This window comes from Achroia grisella, unplaced genomic scaffold, assembly GCF_030625045.1.
Source record: "Achroia grisella isolate CSIRO2021 unplaced genomic scaffold, CSIRO_AGI_Agris_v1 utg1920, whole genome shotgun sequence".
Lineage (NCBI taxonomy): Eukaryota > Metazoa > Arthropoda > Insecta > Lepidoptera > Pyralidae > Achroia > Achroia grisella.
The window spans coordinates 389335-395609 of NW_026712695.1; positions in this window are offsets into that span (position 1 = coordinate 389335).

Genomic DNA, 6275 nt, shown 5'->3' on the forward strand with positions numbered 1-6275 from the left:
AAGTTCTCCAACAATGTCAATCTGTCATATTCCGGTCAGAGATTGTCCTGTTGACAGCTGTCATTATCGCTACATCGAAACCCTGGAAAACAACAAAATAATAAAACTAGCCCTATGGTGTAGGTTTTCACAATGTACTATCAAAAATACCTAATGCTTAATAAAATCTCTAAATTACTGTGTATAAACAGTTACATAACAAAATTAAAAATTATTTTGAATTAATTTAAATTCACCGCCTTTTTAAATTTTATTAAGTACCAGAAGCAAAGTAAAGAAAATAAAGATTTGAAAGTAGCGACTATTCATAATATACATCATGGAGATCCACTCGCCTCAAGGACTGGATGAGCGGATACGCCCGTAACTTACCGGTTAAAAACCCCATGCATCTTAGTCACATAGTGGTAATCCTCCTCAATGTGGAGAGAGGGCGGCAAAATCTTACTATTGCGCCCCTAATTCGGTTTGTTTTATATAGACATCAGTATAGAGAGACTGCCCTCCAAAGAGAGCATCGCCCCTGTGAGCCTCTGTCACTATAAAAGAGTAATCATGGCAAACGCGGGTCAGTTCTTAATGCCCTGGAGATATAACCCAATTGGGAAAATACTAACGCTATTTGCCATTAGGTAACAATTTCTCTTCCAAAAACAATTATTACCCTGTAGCCCGGAGTACACCCGTTCTAAATATTTTTGAAAAACCATTCTATGCGAAAATATCCACTAGGTCAAGTGAAAGGACATGCTTTGCCATAGTGGGAACCATGTTTTATGCCTACTTAGTACCTGTCTACTCTATAATTTTGTATATTCTTTGAGAATGGTTTCTAGTACTCTATGGATATCCAAAGCCCAATAAATTACTAAAAAGAAATAAACTCTATGGATAGGGAAAGCGCGGGAACTTTCAAAGCGACTACACGTATTTTTTCGCGCTAGTTTTGCAAAATTATATTTTATTGAGTTTTTTTTTAGTCAAAACCAGTAAAGATGACGAAGAGGAGTGGGAAGAAGCGAAAAAAGAAAGAGGAAATATCGGATGATACATCCGATGATATTAATTTTCTAGGGTCTGACTCGGAATCGGCACCTGAGGATGTGGATAAGTATAAGGCATTTCAAATACCAGATTATGTTCGGTACTATCCTGAGGATGGTGGAAACTTTGAATACATTGTATTTATGGAGAGTACAGATAGTAATAAGCCAATCGGTGATAGGGATATGATGTCCTTAGCTACTAATTTGAAAAAATATAATAAAGGAGTTAAGCAATTATTAAGGATGAATAAATTTAAGATCGGCGTCATTTTTGAACGCCCCGGTTTAGCTAATGCAGCCTTAGTTAATAAAAAATTTCTAGACGGATTTAAATTAAAGGCAAGTATACCAGCTTCAGCCACGGAAGTAACTGGAGTAGTTCAGCATGTTCCTACGCATCTATCGAACGAACAAATATACTCTAATATAACCAGCTCAAAAAATATTGTTTGTGTACGCAGATTCATGAGGCGTATTAAAGGTGATGATAACACCTTTACAATGCAGCCAACTAAAACCGTCTCCATCACATTTTCCTGTCCTGTACTTCCTGACACCGTCGACCTGAATAGTTGGCGCTTTGTGGTGAGGCCTTATATACCTCCTGTAAAGCAGTGTCTTAAATGTTTAAGGTATGGTCACATCGCTAAGTTTTGTAAGAACGCTGAAAGATGCTCAGTATGCGGAAATAATCATAATTTCAGAAACTGTTCGGCAAATATTAACGAAGCTAAATGTTGTCACTGCAATGGTAATCATATAGCCATTTCATCACAGTGTCCTATTAAGAAAAAGAAAATAGAGGAGAATAAAAATAAAGTACAAAGTTATGCTGATATTGTTAGAGAGAAATCATTTCCTCAATTAGGCAGTACCAAAACTTCACCTTCGGCACAATTTATATCCCTACTTAATTCTGACCAAATTTTAAATACCCTATTAGAATCAATTGTTAAAATTATAACATTGAATAGAACCAATGACAAAACAATATGTACAGAAAATATAAAACAAGTTCTCCTAGAGACATTACAGAATAAAAAAAACCCAGATTAATCTTTCTTTCTTTAATTTTTTATTTCTTTATGGACCATATAGTAATAGTCCAGTGGAATGCACAAAGTTTAGTAAGTAATCAACAAATCTTTACACATTTTCTATTGGAGAACAATATTCATATTGCTCTGATATCAGAAACCTGGCTAAAAGCCTACTATAAATTAAATATTAAAGGTTTTAACATTGTTAGATTAGACTCAGGCAATGACCATAATGGCGTTGCAATTTTAGTTCATAAAAGTATAGAATTCAGTAAAATTGATACATATAGTGATGATTCCTTACAGAATATTGCGGTACGATTAAAATATAAAAACACAGAAATGTCAGTTGTTAGTTTTTATAGCCCAAATAATTGTAGTCCACGTTTTAACAAAAATAAATTCAGTAATCTTCTTAATAGTATTCCAGAACCCATGTTGGTTGCTGGTGATTTTAATGCTCATCACACAGCATGGGGTTGCTCGTCTATTAATGCTCGTGGTCGTGACATTCTTGAATGTATTGATGGTAACAACTTGGTCATCTTAAATGATGGTACACCGACTACAGTAGGATCACACAGATGGCAGAGTAATGCACTTGACCTTACTATTGCATCCCCTTGCTTATCTCTTGCTTCAAATTGGATGGTACATAATGATCCCTTAGGTAGCTACCATTTACCTGTAATAACAAAAATAGTAATTAATAACAATTGCACTAGATTACCAGAATCCTCAGATTATCCCAAATTTCATAATTACAATCTTATAGATTGGACCATGTATAAGAAGACCACAGATAGTTTGTTACAAGATTTTACACTTTACACTTATAGTAATTCACCCCTGCAGTGTTATACTAAATTAATTGATATTTTCAATTTAGCTCTAGACAAAAGTTATATATCAAAATCAAAACCCATAAACTCTACAACTGATATTCCTTTTAAAAATAAAAGGATTCCATTACCTTGGTGGAATGGAAAATGTACACTTGCAGTAGATAACTCTAAACAGGCATATGTTAATTTTAAAAACAACCCATCAGAGGCAAATTATATTACATTTAAAAGGTTACAAGCCAAAAAAAGTTAATACTTAAAAGAGAACAATCAATTAGCTGGAATAATTTTTGTGAAAATTTTAATCGCACCACACCCATTTCGAAAATTTGGAATACCGTTAAAAAATTCAATAAAACTTATGTATATAGTCAGATTTCAAATAAAAATAACTGGATTTCAGATTTTCTTAAGAAATATACTCCTGACACTGTCGAGACCCAATTTAAATCAAACATTAATGAAAATAGTAACAAATTAAATTATTTAAATAAACCCTTCACTTTTTCTGAATTCAATGCAGCCATATCTACCCGAAGAGATACAGCATTTGGTCTCGATGGCATACCATATAAATTATTAAAAAACCTCTCTTATACCTCTAAAAATATTGTTCTATGTATTTATAATGCACTGTGGAAAGAGTCAGTTATTCCTTCCGATTGGAAAAAAGATTGTATTATTCCAATTTTAAAACCAAACAAAAATGCAAATGAAATAGATTCCTATAGACCCATAACCCTGACCTCCTGCATGGGAAAAATATTTGAGCAATTATTAAAACAAAGATTAGAATTCTACATAGAGAGTAATTGTTTATTACCAGCAAACCAGTTTGGTTTTCGTAGAGGTAAATCTGCCTCTGAGAGTGTTACTCATCTCCATATTGATATATTTAAAGCACTTAAATGCAATGAAGTTTTGATTGGGGTATTCTTTGATATTATCGGTGCATTCAATAATGTCAATCATCACATTCTTACTCTGGAACTTGTTTCTATTGGTATACCTGGAAAAATTATAAACTGGGTCTATAACTTTTTAAATGGTAGAGAAGTTTTTGTTAAAGTTAACAAGCAGTTAATAGGACCTCGTCTTTCTTATAAAGGTGTGTGTCAAGGTGGAATACTTAGTCCACTACTCTTTATCCTCTACATACACAAACTTAATTTAATTTTAGGACCACATGTCAGGAATCTTCAATTTGCAGATGACCTTGTTATATACTTTTCAGGCCCAGACATTAATAAAGTAACAGAAAAAATAAGTAACTCATTGTTAAGATTAACAGATTACTTTAAATACCTCAATTTAGATGTAAGCCCTGACAAATCTAAAGTAGTAATATTTTCTAAAACTAATAAATCCTACAAAAACATTAAAATATTATATAATAATTCACAACTACCTATTACTGCTGAAGTTAGATTTTTAGGTGTTATTTTTTGTAGCAATTTGTCATGGAACAAATATGTTGATTATTTACTAGGTAAAGCTTCCAAAGCATTTAATATTATCAAAGCTCTATATAAATGTGATCCTAAGATCCTTTTAATGCTGTACAAATCCTTGGTTCGCAGCCACTTTGAATATGGCTATCTATGTTTTGGTTCTGACCAAAACAAGCTTCATAAACTTGAAGTACTTCAGAATAATAATTTAAGATACATAACTGGTGCAATGAAAACAACCCCTATAAATTCCTTACAAGTAGAGTGCTGTATACCACCATTAAACCTGAGATTCTGGTACTTAAAACAAAGATTCATCTTAAAATTATTATCCTTTTCTGAAGACCCACTCTTACAAAAGCTCAAACATATTACTTCTTTATTTCCCCTTTCTAATTCTAAAACAGTTCCCTATATACTTCATGATTTCTCTGACTCAATCAATATTGATCAGCAATACAAAATTCACAAAAGCAATAGATTTTGGAATTGTTACTATGGACCATTTGAAAGTAAATTTCCAAATATTAATATTGTAATTGACTCTGAGTTAAGGACCAAACAAGAAGTTTATAACAAGTTGTCTACATTTTCAACTCATCAATCCATATTTACAGACGGTTCTAAAAACGAATCGAGAACATCCTTTGCTCTATACTTACCAAGTATCAGAACTGGTCATGGAACTAGAATACATAAAGAATTTAGTATTTTTTCAGCAGAATCTTTGGCTATTTTAAATGCACTTTGTTATATAAAAGATGATAGGGGCAATTGCAAAAAATGGTTAATTGTCACAGACAGTATGAGTGTTTTAACTGCTCTTCAAAGTAACAAACTACATTATAAAACCAATTATATCATAGATAGCATTAAGCAATTATTATATGAGCTTTCATTGGAGTGTTATGATATTATTTTATTATGGACACCATCACATATTGGTGTTTTTGGCAATGAAAACGCAGATTTCCTGGCAAGAACTATCACCAACAATGACATTGGCGTTGTCAAGGATGTTGCCATACCTTATTCCGACATTCTTTCTATAGTTTACAAGAGTTTTCGTCAAAAATGGGTTGAACAGTGGCAACTTTCGCTAAAGACCAAGGGTAATTGGTTTTACTCTATTAACAAAAATATTAATTCCTCACCCTGGTTCACTAAATCTAGAATTTATAAAAATCGGAAATTTTACACACTCCTTATACGACTTCGTTTTGGTCACGCTAGATTCAATAGTCATTTGTGCCGAATGAAAATAATTGATTCAAATGCATGTCAAGAGTGCAATAACAGCAGTCAGACCCTAAATCACATATTTTTCGAATGTTCCGCTTATAATATTCAACGCTTGGTCTTTATTGATAATTTACTGAACATTTACAAGAAACCGGAAAAAATCCCGCGCGACATCCAAGACATGCTAACTAATTTTGAAACATATATACCTATATATTTATACGTTACCTCGATATCGATAAAACTTTAAATAATTGATACAAGGATATGGACTACGGATAAGACTTAAATTTTGAACACGAATGAAAACAAAAAATAAACATACATAAGAATTGGCCTTTGGCCTCATCACTTGTTCAAATATGAAGAAGTTTAAAAGTAGACTAGGCTGTACGGTCTAAGGATCTTTGCCTGTTCCATCACTGAAAAGGAGATGGACGAATATGGGAAAAAAAAAAAAAACTCTATGGATAGACGGGACGTTCTTCGTTCGGTCGGCCATATTTGTTATTGTGCTCAATGGAGATTTATTTATATAATTTTTGCTTAGTTTCAGACAATAGTTTGTGATGTATCTTAATTTTAATAATTATTTTCCTAAAAGTTTTTTCCTAATTACATAAAATCTCCCAGAAACAAAGTTATGCTAAT